Source organism: Saccoglossus kowalevskii, chromosome 11, assembly GCF_978046115.1.
Source record: "Saccoglossus kowalevskii chromosome 11, keSacKowa6.1, whole genome shotgun sequence".
Classification (NCBI taxonomy): Eukaryota; Metazoa; Hemichordata; class Enteropneusta; family Harrimaniidae; genus Saccoglossus; species Saccoglossus kowalevskii.
The window spans coordinates 5,552,855-5,574,100 of NC_140651.1; the positions used below are offsets into that span (position 1 = coordinate 5,552,855).

At 39.9% G+C, this 21,246-nt stretch overlaps 1 protein-coding gene and 38 non-coding genes across 39 annotated transcripts in view; all 39 read right to left on the bottom strand.

Moving 5' to 3' along the window:
- Positions 1–21,246, bottom strand: part of LOC102801971 (xaa-Pro aminopeptidase 1-like) — a 183,737-nt gene that overhangs the window by 124,072 nt on the left and 38,419 nt on the right. The gene's annotated exons all lie outside the window — the stretch shown is intronic.
- Positions 1,010–1,097, bottom strand: TRNAY-GUA (transfer RNA tyrosine (anticodon GUA)). Its single transcript is given in 2 exon segments — positions 1,010–1,045; positions 1,061–1,097. It is a non-coding gene; the product is annotated as a tRNA-Tyr (tRNA).
- On the bottom strand, positions 1,373–1,460 carry TRNAY-GUA (transfer RNA tyrosine (anticodon GUA)). The gene is given in 2 exon segments: positions 1,373–1,408; positions 1,424–1,460. It is a non-coding gene; the product is annotated as a tRNA-Tyr (tRNA).
- Positions 2,462–2,549, bottom strand: TRNAY-GUA (transfer RNA tyrosine (anticodon GUA)). The gene is given in 2 exon segments: positions 2,462–2,497; positions 2,513–2,549. It is a non-coding gene; the product is annotated as a tRNA-Tyr (tRNA).
- TRNAY-GUA (transfer RNA tyrosine (anticodon GUA)) lies at positions 2,825–2,912 on the bottom strand. The gene is given in 2 exon segments: positions 2,825–2,860; positions 2,876–2,912. It is a non-coding gene; the product is annotated as a tRNA-Tyr (tRNA).
- On the bottom strand, positions 3,551–3,638 carry TRNAY-GUA (transfer RNA tyrosine (anticodon GUA)). The gene is given in 2 exon segments: positions 3,551–3,586; positions 3,602–3,638. It is a non-coding gene; the product is annotated as a tRNA-Tyr (tRNA).
- Positions 3,913–4,000, bottom strand: TRNAY-GUA (transfer RNA tyrosine (anticodon GUA)). The gene is given in 2 exon segments: positions 3,913–3,948; positions 3,964–4,000. It is a non-coding gene; the product is annotated as a tRNA-Tyr (tRNA).
- TRNAY-GUA (transfer RNA tyrosine (anticodon GUA)) lies at positions 4,640–4,727 on the bottom strand. The gene is given in 2 exon segments: positions 4,640–4,675; positions 4,691–4,727. It is a non-coding gene; the product is annotated as a tRNA-Tyr (tRNA).
- Positions 5,003–5,090, bottom strand: TRNAY-GUA (transfer RNA tyrosine (anticodon GUA)). Its single transcript is given in 2 exon segments — positions 5,003–5,038; positions 5,054–5,090. It is a non-coding gene; the product is annotated as a tRNA-Tyr (tRNA).
- Positions 5,366–5,453, bottom strand: TRNAY-GUA (transfer RNA tyrosine (anticodon GUA)). Its single transcript is given in 2 exon segments — positions 5,366–5,401; positions 5,417–5,453. It is a non-coding gene; the product is annotated as a tRNA-Tyr (tRNA).
- Positions 6,818–6,905, bottom strand: TRNAY-GUA (transfer RNA tyrosine (anticodon GUA)). Its single transcript is given in 2 exon segments — positions 6,818–6,853; positions 6,869–6,905. It is a non-coding gene; the product is annotated as a tRNA-Tyr (tRNA).
- TRNAY-GUA (transfer RNA tyrosine (anticodon GUA)) lies at positions 7,543–7,630 on the bottom strand. Its single transcript is given in 2 exon segments — positions 7,543–7,578; positions 7,594–7,630. It is a non-coding gene; the product is annotated as a tRNA-Tyr (tRNA).
- On the bottom strand, positions 7,906–7,993 carry TRNAY-GUA (transfer RNA tyrosine (anticodon GUA)). The gene is given in 2 exon segments: positions 7,906–7,941; positions 7,957–7,993. It is a non-coding gene; the product is annotated as a tRNA-Tyr (tRNA).
- TRNAY-GUA (transfer RNA tyrosine (anticodon GUA)) lies at positions 8,270–8,357 on the bottom strand. Its single transcript is given in 2 exon segments — positions 8,270–8,305; positions 8,321–8,357. It is a non-coding gene; the product is annotated as a tRNA-Tyr (tRNA).
- TRNAY-GUA (transfer RNA tyrosine (anticodon GUA)) lies at positions 8,633–8,720 on the bottom strand. Its single transcript is given in 2 exon segments — positions 8,633–8,668; positions 8,684–8,720. It is a non-coding gene; the product is annotated as a tRNA-Tyr (tRNA).
- Positions 8,995–9,082, bottom strand: TRNAY-GUA (transfer RNA tyrosine (anticodon GUA)). The gene is given in 2 exon segments: positions 8,995–9,030; positions 9,046–9,082. It is a non-coding gene; the product is annotated as a tRNA-Tyr (tRNA).
- Positions 9,721–9,808, bottom strand: TRNAY-GUA (transfer RNA tyrosine (anticodon GUA)). Its single transcript is given in 2 exon segments — positions 9,721–9,756; positions 9,772–9,808. It is a non-coding gene; the product is annotated as a tRNA-Tyr (tRNA).
- Positions 10,084–10,171, bottom strand: TRNAY-GUA (transfer RNA tyrosine (anticodon GUA)). The gene is given in 2 exon segments: positions 10,084–10,119; positions 10,135–10,171. It is a non-coding gene; the product is annotated as a tRNA-Tyr (tRNA).
- On the bottom strand, positions 10,810–10,897 carry TRNAY-GUA (transfer RNA tyrosine (anticodon GUA)). The gene is given in 2 exon segments: positions 10,810–10,845; positions 10,861–10,897. It is a non-coding gene; the product is annotated as a tRNA-Tyr (tRNA).
- TRNAY-GUA (transfer RNA tyrosine (anticodon GUA)) lies at positions 11,536–11,623 on the bottom strand. The gene is given in 2 exon segments: positions 11,536–11,571; positions 11,587–11,623. It is a non-coding gene; the product is annotated as a tRNA-Tyr (tRNA).
- Positions 11,899–11,986, bottom strand: TRNAY-GUA (transfer RNA tyrosine (anticodon GUA)). Its single transcript is given in 2 exon segments — positions 11,899–11,934; positions 11,950–11,986. It is a non-coding gene; the product is annotated as a tRNA-Tyr (tRNA).
- On the bottom strand, positions 12,625–12,712 carry TRNAY-GUA (transfer RNA tyrosine (anticodon GUA)). The gene is given in 2 exon segments: positions 12,625–12,660; positions 12,676–12,712. It is a non-coding gene; the product is annotated as a tRNA-Tyr (tRNA).
- Positions 12,988–13,075, bottom strand: TRNAY-GUA (transfer RNA tyrosine (anticodon GUA)). Its single transcript is given in 2 exon segments — positions 12,988–13,023; positions 13,039–13,075. It is a non-coding gene; the product is annotated as a tRNA-Tyr (tRNA).
- On the bottom strand, positions 13,352–13,439 carry TRNAY-GUA (transfer RNA tyrosine (anticodon GUA)). The gene is given in 2 exon segments: positions 13,352–13,387; positions 13,403–13,439. It is a non-coding gene; the product is annotated as a tRNA-Tyr (tRNA).
- On the bottom strand, positions 13,715–13,802 carry TRNAY-GUA (transfer RNA tyrosine (anticodon GUA)). The gene is given in 2 exon segments: positions 13,715–13,750; positions 13,766–13,802. It is a non-coding gene; the product is annotated as a tRNA-Tyr (tRNA).
- TRNAY-GUA (transfer RNA tyrosine (anticodon GUA)) lies at positions 14,078–14,165 on the bottom strand. The gene is given in 2 exon segments: positions 14,078–14,113; positions 14,129–14,165. It is a non-coding gene; the product is annotated as a tRNA-Tyr (tRNA).
- TRNAY-GUA (transfer RNA tyrosine (anticodon GUA)) lies at positions 14,441–14,528 on the bottom strand. The gene is given in 2 exon segments: positions 14,441–14,476; positions 14,492–14,528. It is a non-coding gene; the product is annotated as a tRNA-Tyr (tRNA).
- Positions 15,167–15,254, bottom strand: TRNAY-GUA (transfer RNA tyrosine (anticodon GUA)). The gene is given in 2 exon segments: positions 15,167–15,202; positions 15,218–15,254. It is a non-coding gene; the product is annotated as a tRNA-Tyr (tRNA).
- On the bottom strand, positions 15,892–15,979 carry TRNAY-GUA (transfer RNA tyrosine (anticodon GUA)). The gene is given in 2 exon segments: positions 15,892–15,927; positions 15,943–15,979. It is a non-coding gene; the product is annotated as a tRNA-Tyr (tRNA).
- TRNAY-GUA (transfer RNA tyrosine (anticodon GUA)) lies at positions 16,255–16,342 on the bottom strand. The gene is given in 2 exon segments: positions 16,255–16,290; positions 16,306–16,342. It is a non-coding gene; the product is annotated as a tRNA-Tyr (tRNA).
- TRNAY-GUA (transfer RNA tyrosine (anticodon GUA)) lies at positions 16,618–16,705 on the bottom strand. Its single transcript is given in 2 exon segments — positions 16,618–16,653; positions 16,669–16,705. It is a non-coding gene; the product is annotated as a tRNA-Tyr (tRNA).
- On the bottom strand, positions 16,981–17,068 carry TRNAY-GUA (transfer RNA tyrosine (anticodon GUA)). Its single transcript is given in 2 exon segments — positions 16,981–17,016; positions 17,032–17,068. It is a non-coding gene; the product is annotated as a tRNA-Tyr (tRNA).
- On the bottom strand, positions 17,707–17,794 carry TRNAY-GUA (transfer RNA tyrosine (anticodon GUA)). Its single transcript is given in 2 exon segments — positions 17,707–17,742; positions 17,758–17,794. It is a non-coding gene; the product is annotated as a tRNA-Tyr (tRNA).
- Positions 18,070–18,157, bottom strand: TRNAY-GUA (transfer RNA tyrosine (anticodon GUA)). The gene is given in 2 exon segments: positions 18,070–18,105; positions 18,121–18,157. It is a non-coding gene; the product is annotated as a tRNA-Tyr (tRNA).
- On the bottom strand, positions 18,784–18,871 carry TRNAY-GUA (transfer RNA tyrosine (anticodon GUA)). The gene is given in 2 exon segments: positions 18,784–18,819; positions 18,835–18,871. It is a non-coding gene; the product is annotated as a tRNA-Tyr (tRNA).
- Positions 19,510–19,597, bottom strand: TRNAY-GUA (transfer RNA tyrosine (anticodon GUA)). The gene is given in 2 exon segments: positions 19,510–19,545; positions 19,561–19,597. It is a non-coding gene; the product is annotated as a tRNA-Tyr (tRNA).
- TRNAY-GUA (transfer RNA tyrosine (anticodon GUA)) lies at positions 20,236–20,323 on the bottom strand. The gene is given in 2 exon segments: positions 20,236–20,271; positions 20,287–20,323. It is a non-coding gene; the product is annotated as a tRNA-Tyr (tRNA).
- On the bottom strand, positions 20,599–20,686 carry TRNAY-GUA (transfer RNA tyrosine (anticodon GUA)). Its single transcript is given in 2 exon segments — positions 20,599–20,634; positions 20,650–20,686. It is a non-coding gene; the product is annotated as a tRNA-Tyr (tRNA).
- On the bottom strand, positions 20,962–21,049 carry TRNAY-GUA (transfer RNA tyrosine (anticodon GUA)). The gene is given in 2 exon segments: positions 20,962–20,997; positions 21,013–21,049. It is a non-coding gene; the product is annotated as a tRNA-Tyr (tRNA).

Genomic DNA, 21,246 nt, shown 5'->3' on the forward strand with positions numbered 1-21,246 from the left:
ATTCCAACATATGAAGATCAAAGGCGCTGATACAATAAACAATCAGTCAAATATTAAAAGCACATTTAAATAAGTGCGTTTTCAGTCTGGATTTAAAAATGTCTACTGAAGGACTAGAACGAACAGACAGAGGTAATTCATTAAAAAGTTTAGGACCTAAATTTTCAAAAGCACGGTCTTTGTATAACACCTTGGACTTTTTACTACACACCTGACGAGTTTTAATAAGAAACTTTGATTCAGATCTTAAACTACGACTAGGTACATAAAATTCGATTAATTCACATAGATAATTTGGGGCAAAACCATACAAAGATTTATACACTAGTAAAAGTAATTTGAAATTGATTCTTTGTACAACTGGTAACCAATGAAGTTTAATAAAAATGTCTGTAATGTGGTCATATTTTCGAGCACGAGTGACAAGGCGGGCTGCTGCATTTTGTACACGAATAAGAGGTTTTATCTTAGTTACAGGGAGACCAGACAATAATGAATTACAGCTGTCTAAGCGAGAAGATATGAATGCATGTACCAACTTTTCAGTATCAGATTGGGATAATGATTTACGAATACGATTAATATTTCTTAGATGGGAATATCCAGATCTACAAATAGTAGAAATGTGTGTTTCCATAGATAGCTGCGAATCAAACAAGACACCTAAGTTTCTAGCACTTGACGAAGCACTAACCAATTCTTCACCAATTGCGATACTAGACAAAGGACACGAGTCTTGTGAGAATCTCCGAGACGACATGCACACAAATTCAGTTTTCGACACATTCAAAAGTAGGAAATTACAAGACATCCAATCGCTAACGTCTTGAATACATGTCTGAAGTATCACCCGGGCGCGAATTTGATCATCTTCAGAAACCGATAAATAAATCTGTGTGTCATCGGCGTAAAAATGATATTTTACGCCGTGACGTCGCAATAACTCGCCCATCATTAATGACGTAATCGACCATGAACTACTAGTACAATTTACGCAAAACAGGACACGTCCTTCGAGCCGAATTCGAACCAGCGACCTAAGGATAACAGCAAATGACCACTACAGTCCTCCGCTCTACCAACTGAGCTATCGAAGGGATGACATGTAGTCATTATGCCAAACATGATGAGTCCAATTCTGCCCTTTGACATTGAATGTCTCATTATGATGTCACCGTTTTGACGTTTGTGCAATCATATATTGAGTAACGCAATCAAAACATGTCCCATTTTAAATTGAAAACACTTTCATGAATTACATAATCGACGATGCAGTATGCAATCAAAACTTGCGCCACTCGAATTTGAAAACAATCATTAATGACGTAATCGACTATGAAGTACTAGTACAATTTACGCACAACAGGACACGTCCTTCGAGCCGGATTCGAACCAGCGACCTAAGGATAACAGCAAATGACCACTACAGTCCTCCGCTCTACCAACTGTGCTATCGAAGGGATGACATGTAGTCATTATGTCAAACATGATGAGTCCAATTCTGCCCTTTGACATTGAATGTCTCATTATGATGTCACCGTTTTGACGTTTGTGCAATCATATATTGAGTAACGCAATCAGAACATGCGCCATTTTCAATTGAAAACACTTTCATGAATTACGTAATCGACGATGCAGTACGCAATCAAAACTTGCGCCACTCGAATTTGAAAACAATCATTAATGACGTAATCGACTATGAAGTACTAGTACAATTTACGCAAAACAGGACACGTCCTTCGAGCCGGATTCGAACCAGCGACCTAAGGTCGACAGAAAATAACCACTACAGTCCTCCGCTCTACCAACTGAGCTATCGAAGGGATGACATGTAGTCATTATGTCAAACATGATGAGTCCAATTCAGCCCTTTGACATTTAATGTCTCATTATGATGTCACCGTTTTGACGTTTGTGCAATCATATATTGAGTAACGCAATCAGAACATGCACCATTTGCAATTGAAAACACTTTCATGAATTACGTAATCGACGATGCAGTACGCAATCAAAACTTGCGCCACTCGAATTTGAAAACAATCATTAATGACGTAATCGACCATGAACTACTAGTACAATTTACGCAAAACAGGACACGTTCGTCGAGCCGGATTCGAACCAGCGACCTAAGGATAACAGCAAATGACCACTACAGTCCTCCGCTCTACCAACTGAGCTATCGAAGGGATGACATGTAGTCATTATATCAAACACGATGACCCCAATTATACCCTTTGACATTGAATGTCTCATTTTGATGTCACCGTTTTGACGTTTGTGCAATCATATATTGAGTAACGCAATCAGAACATGCGCCATTTTCAATTGAAAACACTTTCATGAATTACGTAATCGACGATGCCGTACGCATTCAAAACTTGCGCCACTCGAATTTGAAAACAATCATTAATGACGTAATCGACCATGAAGTACTAGTACAATTTACGCAAAACAGGCCACGTTCTTCGAGCCGGATTCGAACCAGCGACCTAAGGATAACAGCAAATGACCTCTACAGTCCTCCGCTCTACCAACTGAGCTATCGAAGGGATGACAAGTAGTCATTATATCAAACACGATGACCCCAATTATACCATTTGACATTGAATGTCTCATTATGATGTCACCGTTTTGACGTTTGTGCAATCATATATTGAGTAACGCAATCAGAACATGCGCCATTTTCAATTGAAAACACTTTCTTGAATTACGTAATCGACGATGCAGTACGCAATCAAAACTTGCGCCACTCGAATTTGAAAACAATCATTAATGACGTAATCGACTATGAAGTACTAGTACAATTTACGCAAAACAGGACACGTCCTTCGAGCCGGATTCGAACCAGCGACCTAAGGATAACAGCAAATAACCACTACAGTCCTCCGCTCTACCAACTGAGCTATCGAAGGGATGACATGTAGTCATTATGTCAAACATGATGAGTCCAATTCTGCCCTTTGACATTTAATGTCTCATTATGATGTCACTGTTTTGACGTTTGTGCAATCATATATTGAGTAACGCAATCAGAACATGCACCATTTTCAATTGAAAACACTTTCATGAATTACGTAATCGACGATGCAGTACGCAATCAAAACTTGCGCCACTCGAATTTGAAAACAATCATTAATGACGTAATCGACCATGAACTACTAGTACAATTTACGCAAAACAGGGCACGTTCGTCGAGCCGGATTCGAACCAGCGACCTAAGGATAACAACAAATGACCACTACAGTCCTCCGCTCTTCCAACTGAGCTATCGAAGGGATGACATGTAGTCATTATGTCAAACATGATGACCCCAATTCTGCCATTTGACATTGAATGTCTCATTATGATGTCACCGTTTTGACGTTTGTGCAATCATATATTGAGTAACGCAATCAGAACATGCGCCATTTTCAATTGAAAACACTTTCATGAATTACGTAATCGACGATGCAGTATGCAATCAAAACTTGCGCCACTCGAATTTGAAAACAATCATTAATGACGTAATCGACTATGAAGTACTAGTACAATTTACGCAAAACAGGACACGTCCTTCGAGCCGGATTCGAACCAGCGACCTAAGGATAACAGCAAATGACCACTACAGTTCTCCGCTCTACCAACTGAGCTATCGAAGGGATGACAAGAAGTCATTATATCGAACATGATGACCCCAATTCTACCCTTTGACATTGAATGTCCCATTTTGATGTCACCGTTTTGACGTTTGTGCAATCATATATTGAGTAACGCAATCAGAACATGGCCATTTTAAATTGAAAACACTTTCATGAATTACGTAATCGACGATGCCGTACGCATTCAAAACTTGCGCCACTCGAATTTGAAAACAATCATTAATGACGTAATCGACCATGAAGTACTAGTACAATTTACGCAAAACAGGACACGTCCTTCGAGCCGGATTCGAACCAGCGACCTAAGGATAACAGCAAATGACCACTACAGTCCTCCGCTCTACCAACTGAGCTATCGAAGGGATGACATGTAGTCATTATGTCAAACATGATGAGTCCAATTCTGCCCTTTGACATTGAATGTCTCATTATGATGTCACCGTTTTGACGTTTGTGCAATCATATATTGAGTAACGCAATCAAAACATGCGCCATATTAAATTGAAAACACTTTCATGAATTACATAATCGACGATGCAGTATGCAATCAAAACTTGCGCCACTCGAATTTGAAAACAATCATTAATGACGTAATCGACTATGAAGTACTAGTACAATTTACGCAAAATAGGACACGTCCTTCGAGCCGGATTCGAACCAGCGACCTAAGGATAACAGCAAATGACCACTACAGTCCTCCACTCTAACAACTGAGCTATCGAAGGGATGACATGTAGTCATTATATCAAACACGATGACCCCAATTATACCCTTTGACATTGAATGTCTCATTTTGATGTCACCGTTTTGACGTTTGTGCAATCATATATTGAGTAACGCAATCAGAACATGCGCCATTTTAAATTGAAAACACTTTCATGAATTACGTAATCGACGATGCAGTACGCAATCAAAACTTGCGCCACTTGAATTTGAAAACAATTCATTAATGACGTAACCGACCATGCAGTATTAGTACAATTTACGCAAAACAGGACACGTTCTTCGAGCCGGATTCGAACCAGCGACCTAAGGATAACAGCAAATGACCACTACAGTCCTCCGCTCTACCAACTGAGCTATCGAAGGGATGACATGTAGTCATTATGCCAAACATGATGAGTCCAATTCTGCCCTTTGACATTGAATGTCTCATTATGATGTCACCGTTTTGACGTTTGTGCAATCATATATTGAGTAACGCAATCAAAACATGTGCCATTTTAAATTGAAAACACTTTCATGAATTACATAATCGACGATGCAGTTTGCAATCAAAACTTGCGCCACTCGAATTTGAAAACAATCATTAATGACGTAATCGACTATGAAGTACTAGTACAATTTACGCAAAACAGGACACGTCCTTCGAGCCGGATTCGAACCAGCGACCTAAGGATAACAGCAAATGACCACTACAGTCCTCCGCTCTACCAACTGAGCTATCGAAGGGATAACATGTAGTCATTATGTCAAACACGATGACCCCAATTATACCATTTGACATTGAATGTCTCATTATGATGTCACCGTTTTGACGTTTGTGCAATCATATATTGAGTAACGCAATCAGAACATGCGCCATTTTCAATTGAAAACACTTTCTTGAATTACGTAATCGACGATGCAGTACGCAATCAAAACTTGCGCCACTCGAATTTGAAAACAATCATTAATGACGTAATCGACTATGAAGTACTAGTACAATTTACGCAAAACAGGACACGTCCTTCGAGCCGGATTCGAACCAGCGACCTAAGGATAACAGCAAATAACCACTACAGTCCTCCGCTCTACCAACTGAGCTATCGAAGGGATGACATGTAGTCATTATGTCAAACATGATGAGTCCAATTCTGCCCTTTGACATTTAATGTCTCATTATGATGTCACTGTTTTGACGTTTGTGCAATCATATATTGAGTAACGCAATCAGAACATGCACCATTTTCAATTGAAAACACTTTCATGAATTACGTAATCGACGATGCAGTACGCAATCAAAACTTGCGCCACTCGAATTTGAAAACAATCATTAATGACGTAATCGACCATGAACTACTAGTACAATTTACGCAAAACAGGACACGTTCGTCGAGCCGGATTCGAACCAGCGACCTAAGGATAACAGCAAATGACCACTACAGTCCTCCGCTCTACCAACTGAGATATCGAAGGGATGACATGTAGTCATTATGTCAAACATGATGACCCCAATTATACCATTTGACATTGAATGTCTCATTATGATGTCACCGTTTTGACGTTTGTGCAATCATATATTGAGTAACGCAATCAGAACATGCGCCATTTTCAATTGAAAACACTTTCTTGAATTACGTAATCGACGATGCAGTACGCAATCAAAACTTGCGCCACTCGAATTTGAAAACAATCATTAATGACGTAATCGACTATGAAGTACTAGTACAATTTACGCAAAACAGGACACGTCCTTCGAGCCGGATTCGAAACAGCGACCTAAGGATAACAGCAAATAACCACTACAGTCCTCCGCTCTACCAACTGAGATATCGAAGGGATGACATGTAGTCATTATGTCAAACATGATGAGTCCAATTCTGCCCTTTGACATTTAATGTCTCATTATGATGTCACTGTTTTGACGTTTGTGCAATCATATATTGAGTAACGCAATCAGAACATGCACCATTTTCAATTGAAAACACTTTCATGAATTACGTAATCGACGATGCAGTACGCAATCAAAACTTGCGCCACTCGAATTTGAAAACAATCATTAATGACGTAATCGACCATGAACTACTAGTACAATTTACGCAAAACAGGACACGTTCGTCGAGCCGGATTCGAACCAGCGACCTAAGGATAACAACAAATGACCACTACAGTCCTCCGCTCTTCCAACTGAGCTATCGAAGGGATGACATGTAGTCATTATGTCAAACATGATGACCCCAATTCTGCCATTTGACATTGAATGTCTCATTATGATGTCACCGTTTTGACGTTTGTGCAATCATATATTGAGTAACGCAATCAGAACATGCGCCATTTTCAATTGAAAACACTTTCATGAATTACGTAATCGACGATGCAGTACGCAATCAAAACTTGTGCCACTCGAATTTGAAAACAATCATTAATGACGCAATCGACCATGAAGTACTAGTACTATGTACGCAAAACAGGACACGTCCTTCGAGCCGGATTCGAACCAGCGACCTAAGGATAACAGCAAATGACCACTACAGTCCTCCGCTCTACCAACTGAGCTATCGAAGGGATGACATGTAGTCATTATGTCAAACATGATGAGTCCAATTCTGCCATTTGACATTGAATGTCTAATTATGATGTCACCGTTTTGACGTTTGTGCAATCATATATTGAGTAACGCAATCAGAACATACGCCATTTTCAATTGAAAACTCTTTCATGAATTACGAAATCGACGATGCAGTAAGCAATCAAAACTTGTGCCACTTGAATTTGAAAACAATCATTAATGACGTAACCGACCATGCAGTATTAGTACAATTTACGCAAAACAGGACACGTCCTTCGAGCCGGATTCAAATCAGCGACCTAAGGATAACAGCAAATGACCACTACAGTCCTCCGCTCTACCAACTGAGCTATCGAAGGGATGACATGAAGTCATTATATCGAACATGATGACCCCAATTCTACCCTTTGACATTGAATGTCCCATTTTGATGTCACCGTTTTGACGTTTGTGCAATCATATATTGAGTAACGCAATCAGAACATGGCCATTTTAAATTGAAAACACTTTCATGAATTACATAATCGACGATGCAGTATGCAATCAAAACTTGCGCCACTCGAATTTGAAAACAATCATTAATGACGTAATCGACCATGAAGTACTAGTACAATTTACGCAAAACAGGACACGTCCTTCGAGCCGGATTCGAACCAGCGACCTAAGGATAACAGCAAATGACCACTACAGTCCTCCGCTCTACCAACTGAGCTATCGAAGGGATGACATGTAGTCATTATGTCAAACATGATGAGTCCAATTCTGCCCTTTGACATTGAATGTCTCATTATGATGTCACCGTTTTGACGTTTGTGCAATCATATATTGAGTAACGCAATCAAAACATGCGCCATATTAAATTGAAAACACTTTCATGAATTACATAATCGACGATGCAGTATGCAATCAAAACTTGCGCCACTCGAATTTGAAAACAATCATTAATGACGTAATCGACTATGAAGTACTAGTACAATTTACGCAAAACAGGACACGTCCTTCAAGCCGGATTCGAACCAGCGACCTAAGGATAACAGCAAATGACCACTACAGTCCTCCGCTCTAACAACTGAGCTATCGAAGGGATGACATGTAGTCATTATATCAAACACGATGACCCCAATTATACCCTTTGACATTGAATGTCTCATTTTGATGTCACCGTTTTGACGTTTGTGCAATCATATATTGAGTAACGCAATCAGAACATGCGCCATTTTAAATTGAAAACACTTTCATGAATTACGTAATCGACGATGCAGTACGCAATCAAAACTTGCGCCACTTGAATTTGAAAACAATTCATTAATGACGTAACCGACCATGCAGTATTAGTACAATTTACGCAAAACAGGACACGTTCTTCGAGCCGGATTCGAACCAGCGACCTAAGGATAACAGCAAATGACCACTACAGTCCTCCGCTCTACCAACTGAGCTATCGAAGGGATGACATGTAGTCATTATGCCAAACATGATGAGTCCAATTCTGCCCTTTGACATTGAATGTCTCATTATGATGTCACCGTTTTGACGTTTGTGCAATCATATATTGAGTAACGCAATCAAAACATGTGCCATTTTAAATTGAAAACACTTTCATGAATTACATAATCGATGATGCAGTATGCAATCAAAACTTGCGCCACTCGAATTTGAAAACAATCATTAATGACGTAATCGACTATGAAGTACTAGTACAATTTACGCAAAACAGGACACGTCCTTCGAGCCGGATTCGAACCAGCGACCTAAGGATAACAGCAAATGACCACTACAGTCCTCCGCTCTACCAACTGAGCTATCGAAGGGATGAATGTAGTCATTATGTCAAACATGATGAGTCCAATTCTGCCCTTTGACATTGAATGTCTCATTATGATGTCACCGTTTTGACGTTTGTGCAATCATATATTGAGTAACGCAATCAGAACAAGCGCCATTTTCAATTGAAAACACTTTCATGAATTACGTAATCGACGATGCAGTACGCAATCAAAACTTGCGCCACTCGAATTTGAAAACAATCATTAATGACGTAATCGACTATGAAGTGCTAGTACAATTTACGCAAAACAGGACACGTCCTTCGAGCCGGATTCGAACCAGCGACCTAAGGATAACAGAAAATAACCACTACAGTCCTCCGCTCTACCAACTGAGCTATCGAAGGGATGACATGTAGTCATTATGTCAAACATGATGAGTCCAATTCTGCCCTTTGACATTTAATGTCTCATTATGATGTCACCGTTTTGACGTTTGTGCAATCATATATTGAGTAACGCAATCAGAACATGCACCATTTTCAATTGAAAACACTTTCATGAATTACGTAATCGACGATGCAGTACGCAATCAAAACTTGCGCCACTCGAATTTGAAAACAATCATTAATGACGTAATCGACCATGAACTACTAGTACAATTTACGCAAAACAGGACACGTTCGTCGAGCCGGATTCGAACCAGCGACCTAAGGATAACAGCAAATGACCACTACAGTCCTCCGATCTACCAACTGAGCTATCGAAAGGATGACATGTAGTCATTATATCAAACACGATGACCCCAATTATACCCTTTGACATTGAATGTCTCATTTTGATGTCACCGTTTTGACGTTTGTGCAATCATATATTGAGTAACGCAATCAGAACATGCGCCATTTTCAATTGAAAACACTTTCATGAATTACGTAATCGACGATGCCGTACGCATTCAAAACTTGCGCCACTCGAATTTGAAAACAATCATTAATGACGTAATCGACCATGAAGTACGAGTACAATTTACGCAAAATAGGACACGTCCTTCGAGCCGGATTCGAACCAGCGACCTAAGGATAACAGCAAATGACCACTACAGTCCTCCGCTCTACCAACTGAGCTATCGAAGGGATGACATGTAGTCATTATGTCAAACATGATGAGTCCAATTCTGCCCTTTGACATTGAATGTCTCATTATGATGTCACCGTTTTGACGTTTGTGCAATCATATATTGAGTAACGCAATCAAAACATGCGCCATTTTAAATTGAAAACACTTTCATGAATTACATAATCGACGATGCAGTATGCAATCAAAACTTGCGCCACTCGAATTTGAAAACAATCATTAATGACGTAATCGACTATGAAGTACTAGTACAATTTACGCAAAACAGGACACGTCCTTCGAGCCGGATTCGAACCAGCGACCTAAGGATAACAGCAAATGACCACTACAGTCCTCCGCTCTACCAACTGAGCTATCGAAGGGATGACATGTAGTCATTATATCAAACACGATGACCCCAATTATACCCTTTGACATTGAATGTCTCATTTTGATGTCACCGTTTTGACGTTTGTACAATCATATATTGAGTAACGCAATCAGAACATGCGCCATTTTCAATTGAAAACACTTTCATGAATTATGTAATCGACGATGCAGTACGCAATCCAAACTTGCGCCACTCAAATTTGGAAACAATCATTAATGACGTAATCGACTATGAAGTACTAGCACAATTTACGCAAAACAGGACACGTCCTTCGAGCCTGATACGAACCAGCGACCTAAGGATAACAGCAAACAACCACTACAGTCCTCCGCTCTACCAACTGAGCTATCAAAGGGATGACATGTAGTCATTATGTCAAACATGATGAGTCCAATTCTGCCCTTTGACATTTAATGTCTCATTATGATGTTACTGTTTTGACGTTTGTGCAATCATATATTGAGTAACGCAATCAGAACATGCACCATTTTCAATTGAAAACACTTTCATGAATTACGTAATCGACGATGCAGTACGCAATCAAAACTTGCGCCACTCGAATTTGAAAACAATCATTAATGACGTAATCGACTATGAAGTGCTAGTACAATTTACGCAAAACAGGACACGTCCTTCGAGCCGGATTCGAACCAGCGACCTAAGGATAACAGAAAATAACCACTACAGTCCTCCGCTCTACCAACTGAGCTATCGAAGGGATGACATGTAGTCATTATGTCAAACATGATGAGTCCAATTCTGCCCTTTGACATTTAATGTCTCATTATGATGTCACCGTTTTGACGTTTGTGCAATCATATATTGAGTAACGCAATCAGAACATGCACCATTTTCAATTGAAAACACTTTCATGAATTACGTAATCGACGATGCAGTACGCAATCAAAACTTGCGCCACTCGAATTTGAAAACAATCATTAATGACGTAATCGACCATGAACTACTAGTACAATTTACGCAAAACAGGACACGTTCGTCGAGCCGGATTCGAACCAGCGACCTAAGGATAACAGCAAATGACCACTACAGTCCTCCGATCTACCAACTGAGCTATCGAAAGGATGACATGTAGTCATTATATCAAACACGATGACCCCAATTATACCCTTTGACATTGAATGTCTCATTTTGATGTCACCGTTTTGACGTTTGTGCAATCATATATTGAGTAACGCAATCAGAACATGCGCCATTTTCAATTGAAAACACTTTCATGAATTACGTAATCGACGATGCCGTACGCATTCAAAACTTGCGCCACTCGAATTTGAAAACAATCATTAATGACGTAATCGACCATGAAGTACTAGTACAATTTACGCAAAATAGGACACGTCCTTCGAGCCGGATTCGAACCAGCGACCTAAGGATAACAGCAAATGACCACTACAGTCCTCCGCTCTACCAACTGAGCTATCGAAGGGATGACATGTAGTCATTATGTCAAACATGATGAGTCCAATTCTGCCCTTTGACATTGAATGTCTCATTTTGATGTCACCGTTTTGACGTTTGTGCAATCATATATTGAGTAACGCAATCAAAACATGCGCCATTTTAAATTGAAAACACTTTCATGAATTACATAATCGACGATGCAGTATGCAATCAAAACTTGCGCCACTCGAATTTGAAAACAATCATTAATGACGTAATCGACTATGAAGTACTAGTACAATTTACGCAAAACAGGACACGTCCTTCGAGCCGGATTCGAACCAGCGACCTAAGGATAACAGCAAATGACCACTACAGTCCTCCGCTCTACCAACTGAGCTATCGAAGGGATGACATGTAGTCATTATATCAAACACGATGACCCCAATTATACCCTTTGACATTGAATGTCTCATTTTGATGTCACCGTTTTGACGTTTGTACAATCATATATTGAGTAACGCAATCAGAACATGCGCCATTTTCAATTGAAAACACTTTCATGAATTATGTAATCGACGATGCAGTACGCAATCCAAACTTGCGCCACTCAAATTTGGAAACAATCATTAATGACGTAATCGACTATGAAGTACTAGTACAATTTACGCAAAACAGGACACGTCCTTCGAGCCTGATACGAACCAGCGACCTAAGGATAACAGCAAACAACCACTACAGTCCTCCGCTCTACCAACTGAGCTATCAAAGGGATGACATGTAGTCATTATGTCAAACATGATGAGTCCAATTCTGCCCTTTGACATTTAATGTCTCATTATGATGTTACTGTTTTGACGTTTGTGCAATCATATATTGAGTAACGCAATCAGAACATGCACCATTTTCAATTGAAAACACTTTCATGAATTACGTAATCGACGATGCCGTACGCATTCAAAACTTGCGCCACTCGAATTTGAAAACAATCATTAATGACGTAATCGACCATGAAGTACTAGTACAATTTACGCAAAACAGGACACGTCCTTCGAGCCGGATTCGAACCAGCGACCTAAGGATAACAGCAAATGACCACTACAGTCCTCCGCTCTACCAACTGAGCTATCGAAGGGATGACATGTAGTCTTTATGTCAAACATGATGAGTCCAATTCTGCCCTTTGACATTGAATGTCTCATTATGATGTCACCGTTTTGACGTTTGTGCAATCATATATTGAGTAACGCAATCAAAACATGCGCCATTTTAAATTGAAAACACTTTCATGAATTACATAATCGACGATGCAGTATGCAATCAAAACTTGCGCCACTCGAATTTGAAAACAATCATTAATGACGTAATCGACCATGAAGTACTAGTACAATTTACGCAAAACAGGACACGTCCTTCGAGCCGGATTCGAACCAGCGACCTAAGGATAACAGCAAATGACCACTACAGTCCTCCGCTCTACCAACTGAGCTATCGAAGGGATGACATGTAGTCATTATATCAAACACGATGACCACAATTATACCCTTTGACATTGAATGTCTCATTTTGATGTCACCGTTTTGACGTTTGTGCAATCATATATTGAGTAACGCAATCAGAACATGCGCCATTTTAAATTGAAAACACTTTCATGAATTACGTAATCGACGATGCAGTACGCAATCAAAACTTGCGCCACTTGAATTTGAAAACAATTCATTAATGACGTAACCGACCATGCAGTATTAGTACAATTTACGCAAAACAGGACACGTTCTTCGAGCCGGATTCGAACCAGCGACCTAAGGATAACAGCAAATGACCACTACAGTCCTCCGCTCTACCAACTGAGCTATCGAAGGGATGACATGTAGTCATTATGCCAAACATGATGAGTCCAATTCTGCCCTTTGACATTGAATGTCTCATTATGATGTCACCGTTTTGACGTTTGTGCAATCATATATTGAGTAACGCAATCAAAACATGTGCCATTTTAAATTGAAAACACTTTCATGAATTACATAATCGACGATGCAGTATGCAATCAAAACTTGCGCCACTCGAATTTGAAAACAATCATTAATGACGTAATCGACTATGAAGTACTAGTACAATTTACGCAAAACAGGAAACGTCCTTCGAGCCGGATTCGAACCAGCGACCTAAGGATAACAGCAAATGACCACTACAGTCCTCCGCTCTACCAACTGAGCTATCGAAGGGATGACATGTAGTCATTATGTCAAACATGATGAGTCCAATTCTGCCCTTTGACATTGAATGTCTCATTATGATGTCACCGTTTTGACGTTTGTGCAATCATATATTGAGTAACGCAATCAGAACAAGCGCCATTTTCAATTGAAAACACTTTCATGAATTACGTAATCGACGATGCAGTACGCAATCAAAACTTGCGCCACTCGAATTTGAAAACAATCATTAATGACGTAATCGACTATGAAGTACTAGTACAATTTACGCACAACAGGACACGTCCTTCGAGCCGGATTCGAACCAGCGACCTAAGGATAACAGCAAATGACCACTACAGTCCTCCGCTCTACCAACTGAGCTATCGAAGGGATGACATGTAGTCATTATATCAAACATGATGACCCCAATTATACCCTTTGACATTGAATGTCTCATTTTGATGTCACCGTTTTGACGTTTGTGCAATCATATATTGAGTAACGCAATCAGAACATGCGCCATTTTCAATTGAAAACACTTTCATGAATTACGTAATCGACGATGCCGTACGCATTCAAAACTTGCGCCACTCGAATTTGAAAACAATCATTAATGACGTAATCGACCATGAAGTACTAGTACAATTCACGCAAAACAGGACACGTCCTTCGAGCCGGATTCGAACCAGCGACCTAAGGATAACAGTAAATGACCACTACAGTCCTCCGCTCTACCAACTGGGCTATCGAAGGGATGACATGTAGTCATTATGTCAAACATGATGAGTCCAATTCTGCCCTTTGACATTGAATGTCTCATTATGATGTCACCGTTTTGACGTTTGTGCAATCATATATTGAGTAACGCAATCAAAGCATGCGCCATTTTAAATTGAAAACACTTTCATGAATTACATAATCGACGATGCAGTATGCAATCAAAACTTGCGCCACTCGAATTTGAAAACAATCATTAATGACGTAATCGACCATGAACTACTAGTACAATTTACGCAAAACAGGACACTTTCGTCGAGCCGGATTCGAACCAGCGACCTAAGGATAACAGTAAATGACCACTACAGTCCTCCGCTCTACCAACTGAGCTATCGAAGGGATGACATGTAGTCATTATATCAAACACGATGACCCCAATTATAGCCTTTGACATTGAATGTCTCATTTTGATGTCACCGTTTTGACGTTTGTGCAATCATATATTGAGTAACGCAATCAGAACATGCGCCATTTTAAATTGAAAACACTTTCATGAATTACGTAATCGACGATGCAGTACGCATTCAAAACTTGCGCCACTCGAATTTGAAAACAATCATTAATGACGGAATCGACCATGAAGTACTAGTACAATTTACGCAAAACAGGACACGTCCTTCAAGCGGGATTCGAACCAGCAACCTAAGGATAACAGCAAATGACCACTACAGTCCTCCGCTCTACCAACTGAGCTATCGAAGGGATGACATGTAGTCATTATGTCAAACATGATGAGTCCAATTCTACACTCTGACATTGAATGTCTCATTTTGATGTCACCGTTTTGACGTTTGTGCAATCATATATTGAGTTACGCAATCAGAACATGGCCATTTTAAATTGAAAACTCTTTCATGAATTACGTAATCGACGATGCAGTAAGCAATCAAAACTTGCGCCACTTGAATTTGAAAATAATCACTAATGACGTAATCGACCATGAAGTACTAGTACAATTTACGCAAAACAGGACACGTACTTCGAGCCGGATTCGAACTAGCGACGTAAGGATAACAGCAAACGACCACTACAGTCCTCCGCCCTACCAACTGAGCTATCGAAGGTATGACATTAAGTCCTTATATAAAACACGATGACCCCAATTCTGCCCTTTGACATTGAATGTCTCATTTTTATGTCACCGTTTTGACGTTTGTGCAATCATATATTGAGTAACGCAATCAGAACATGCGCCATTTTCAATTGAAAACACTTTCATGAATTACGTAATCGACGATGCAGTACGCAATCAAAACTTGCGCCACTTGAATATGAAAACAATCATTAATGACGTAATCGACCATGAAGTACGAGTACAATTTACGCAAAATAGGACACGTCCTTCGAGCCGGATTCGAACCAGCGACCTAAGGATAACAGCAAATGACCACTACAGTCCTCCGCTCTACCAACTGAGCTATCGAAGGGATGACATGTAGTCATTATGTCAAACATGATGACCCCAATTCTGCCATTTGACATTGAATGTCTCATTATGATGTCACCGTTTTGACGTTTGTGCAATCATATATTGAGTAACGCAATCAGAACATGCGCCATTTTCAATTGAAAACACTTTCATGAATTACGTAATCGACGATGCAGTACGCAATCAAAACTTGCGCCACTCGAATTTGAAAACAATCATTAATGACGTAATCGACCATGAAGTACTAGTACTATGTACGCAAAACAGGACACGTCCTTCGAGCCGGATTCGAACCAGCGACCTAAGGATAACAGCAAATGACCACTACAGTCCTCCGCTCTACCAACTTAGCTATCGAAGGGATGACATGTAGTCATTTTGTCAAACATGATGAGTCCAATTCTGCCATTTGACATTGAATGTCTAATTATGATGTCACCGTTTTGACGTTTGTGCAATCATATATTGAGTAACGCAATCAGAACATGGCCATTTTAAATTGAAAACACTTTCATGAATTACGTAATCGACGATGCAGTACGCAATCAAAACTTGCGAAACTCGAATTTGAAAACAATTCATTATTGACGTAATCGACCATGAAGTATTAGTACAATTTACGCAAAACAGGACACGTCCTTCGAGCCGGATTCGAACCAGCGAATTAAGGATAACAGCAAATGACCACTACAGTCCTCCGCTCTACCAACTGAGCTATCGAAGGTATGACATTAAGTCATTATATCAAACACGATGACCCCAATTCTGCCCTTTGACATTGAATGTCTCATTTTTATGTCACCGTTTTGACGTTTGTGCAATCATATATTGAGTAACGCAATCAGAACAAGCGCCATTTTCAATTGAAAACACTTTCATGAATTACGTAATCGACGATGCAGTACGCAATCAAAACTTGCGCCACTCGAATTTGAAAACAATCATTAATGACGTAATCGACTATGAAGTACTAGTACAATTTACGCAAAACAGGACACGTCCTTCGAGCCGGATTCGAACCAGCGACCTAAGGATAACAGCAAATAACCACTACAGTCCTCCGCTCCACCAACTGAGCTATCGAAGGGATGACATGTAGTCATTATGTCAAACATGATGAGTCCAATTCTGCCCTTTGACATTTAATGTCTCATTACGATGTCACCGTTTTGACGTTTGTGCAATCATATATTGAGTAACGCAATCAGAACATGCACCATTTTCAATTGAAAACACTTTCATGAATTACGTAATCGACGATGCAGTACGCAATCAAAACTTGCGCCACTCGAATTTGAAAACAATCATTAATGACGTAATCGACCATGAACTACTAGTACAATTTACGCAAAACAGGACACGTTCGTCGAGCCGGATTCGAACCAGCGACCTAAGGATAACAGTAAATGACCACTACAGTCCTCCGCTCTACCAACTGAGCTATCGAAGGGATGACATGTAGTCATTATGTCAAACACGATGACCCCAATTATACCCTTTGACATTGAATGTCTCATTTTGATGTCACCGTTTTGACGTTTGTGCAATCATATATTGAGTAACGCAATCAGAACATGCGCCATTTTAAATTGAAAACACTTTCATGAATTACGTAATCGACGATGCAGTACGCATTCAAAACTTGCGCCACTCGAATTTGAAAACAATCATTAATGACGTAATCGACCATGAAGTACTAGTACAATTTACGCAAAACAGGACACGTCCTTCAAGCCGGATTCGAAGCAGCGACCTAAGGATAACAGCAAATGACCACTACAGTCCTCCGCTCTACCAACTGAGCTATCGAAGGGATGACATGTAGTCATTATATCAAACACGATGACCCCAATTATACCCTTTGACATTGAATGTCTCATTTTGATGTCACCGTTTTGACGTTTGTGCAATCATATATTGAGTAACGCAATCAGAACATGCGCAATTTTAAATTGAAAACACTTTCATGAATTACGTAATCGACGATGCAGTAAGCAATTAAAACTTGCGCCACTCGAATTTGAAAACAATCATTAATGACGTAATCGACCATGAAGTACGAGTACAATTTACGCAAAACAGGACACGTCCTTCAAGCGGGATTCGAACCAGCAACCTAAGGATAACAGCAAATGACCACTACAGTCCTCCGCTCTACCAACTGAGCTATCGAAGGGATGACATGTAGTCATTATGTCAAACATGATGAGTCTAATTCTACACTCTGACATTGAATGTCTCATTTTGATGTCACCGTTTTGACGTTTGTGCAATCATATATTGAGTTACGCAATCAGAACATGGCCATTTTAAATTGAAAACTCTTTCATGAATTACGTAATCGACGATGCAGTAAGCAATCAAAACTTGCGCCACTTGAATTTGAAAATAATCACTAATGACGTAATCGACCATGAAGTACTAGTACAATTTACGCAAAACAGGACACGTACTTCGAACTAGCGACGTAAGGATAACAGCAAACGACCACTACAGTCCTCCGCCCTACCAACTGAGCTATCGAAGGTATGACATTAAGTCCTTATATAAAACACGATGACCCCAATTCTGCCCTTTGACATTGAATGTCTCATTTTTATGTCACCGTTTTGACGTTTGTGCAATCATATATTGAGTAACGCAATCAGAACATGCGCCATTTTCAATTGAAAACACTTTCATGAATTACGTAATCGACGATGCAGTACGCAATCAAAACTTGCGCCACTTGAATATGAAAACAATCATTAATGACGTAATCGACCATGAAGTACGAGTACAATTTACGCAAAATAGGACACGTCCTTCGAGCCGGATTCGAACCAGCGACCTAAGGATAACAGCAAATGACCACTACAGTCCTCCGCTCTACCAACTGAGCTATCGAAGGGATGACATGTAGTCATTATGTCAAACATGATGACCCCAATTCTGCCATTTGACATTGAATGTCTCACTATGATGTCACCGTTTTGACGTTTGTGCAATCATATATTGAGTAACGCAATCAGAACATGCACCATTTTCAATTGAAAACACTTTCATGAATTACGTAATCGACGATGCAGTACGCAATCAAAACTTGCGCCACTCGAATTTGAAAACAATCATTAATGACGTAATCGACCATGAACTACTAGTACAATTTACGCAAAACAGGACACGTTCGTCGAGCCGGATTCGAACCAGCGATCTAAGGATAACAGCAAATGACCACTACAGTCCTCCGCTCTACCAACTGAGCTATCGAAGGGATGACATGTAGTCATTATATCAAACACGATGACCCCAATTATACCCTTTGACATTGAATGTCTCATTTTGATGTCACCGTTTTGACGTTTGTGCAATCATATATTGAGTAACGCAATCAGAACATGCGCCATTTTCAATTGAAAACACTTTCATGAATTACGTAATCGACGATGCCGTACGCATTCAAAACTTGCGCCACTCGAATTTGAAAACAATCATTAATGACGTAATCGACCATGAAGTACTAGTACAATTTACGCAAAACAGGACACGTCCTTCGAGCCGGATTCGAACCAGCGACCTAAGGATAACAGCAAATGACCACTACAGTCCTCCGCTCTACCAACTGAGCTATCGAAGGTATGACATGTAGTCATTATGTCAAACATGATGAGTCCAATTCTGCCCTTTGACATTGAGTGTCTCATTATGATGTCACCGTTTTGACGTTTGTGCAATCATATATTGAGTAACGCAATCAAAACATGCGCCATTTTAAATTGAAAACACTTTCATGAATTACATAATCGACGATGCAGTATGCAATCAAAACTTGCGCCACTCGAATTTGAAAACAATCATTAATGACGTAATCGACTATGAAGTACTAGTACAATTTACGCAAAACAGGACACGTCCTTCGAGCCGGATTCGAACTAGCGACGTAAGGATAACAGCAAACGACCACTACAGTCCTCCGCCCTACCAACTGAGCTATCGAAGGTATGATATTAAGTCCTTATATAAAACACGATGACCCCAATTCTGCCCTTTGACATTGAATGTCTCATTTTTATGTCACCGTTTTGACGTTTGTGCAATCATATATTGAGTAACGCAATCAGAACATGCGCCATTTTCAATTGAAAACACTTTCATGAATTACGTAATCGACGATGCAGTACGCAATCAAAACTTGCGCCACTTGAATATGAAAACAATCATTAATGACGTAATCGACCATGAAGTACGAGTACAATTTACGCAAAATAGGACACGTCCTTCGAGCCGGATTCGAACCAGCGACCTAAGGATAACAGCAAATGACCACTACAGTCCTCCGCTCTACCAACTGAGCTATCGAAGGGATGACATGTAGTCATTATGTCAAACATGATGACCCCAATTCTGCCATTTGACATTGAATGTCTCATTATGATGTCACCGTTTTGACGTTTGTGCAATCATATATTGAGTAACGCAATCAGAACATGCGCCATTTTCAATTGAAAACACTTTCATGAATTACGTAATCGACGATGCAGTACGCAATCAAAACTTGCGCCACTCGAATTTGAAAACAATCATTAATGACGTAATCGACCATGAAGTACTAGTACTATGTACGCAAAATAGGACACGTCCTTCGAGCCGGATTCGAACCAGCGACCTAAGGATAACAGCAAATGACCACTACAGTCCTCCGCTCTACCAACTGAGCTATCGAAGAGATGACATGTAGTCATTATGTCAAACATGATGAGTCCAATTCTGCCATTTGACATTGAATATCTAATTATGATGTCACCGTTTTGACGTTTGTGCAATCATATATTGAGTAACGCAATCAGAACATGGCCATTTTAAATTGAAAACACTTTCATGAATTACGTAATCGACGATGCAGTACGCAATCAAAACTTGCGAAACTCGAATTTGAAAACAATTCATTATTGACGTAATCGACCATGAAGTATTAGTACAATTTACGCAAAACAGGACACGTCCTTCGAGCCGGATTCGAACCAGCGAATTAAGGATAACAGCAAATGACCACTACAGTCCTCCGCTCTACCAACTGAGCTATCGAAGGTATGACATTAAGTCATTATATCAAACACGATGACCCCAATTCTGCCCTTTGACATTGAATGTCTCATTTTTATGTCACCGTTTTGACGTTTGTGCAATCATATATTGAGTAACGCAATCAGAACATGCGCCATTTTCAATTGAAAACACTTTCATGAATTACGTAATCGACGATGCAGTACGCAATCAAAACTTGCG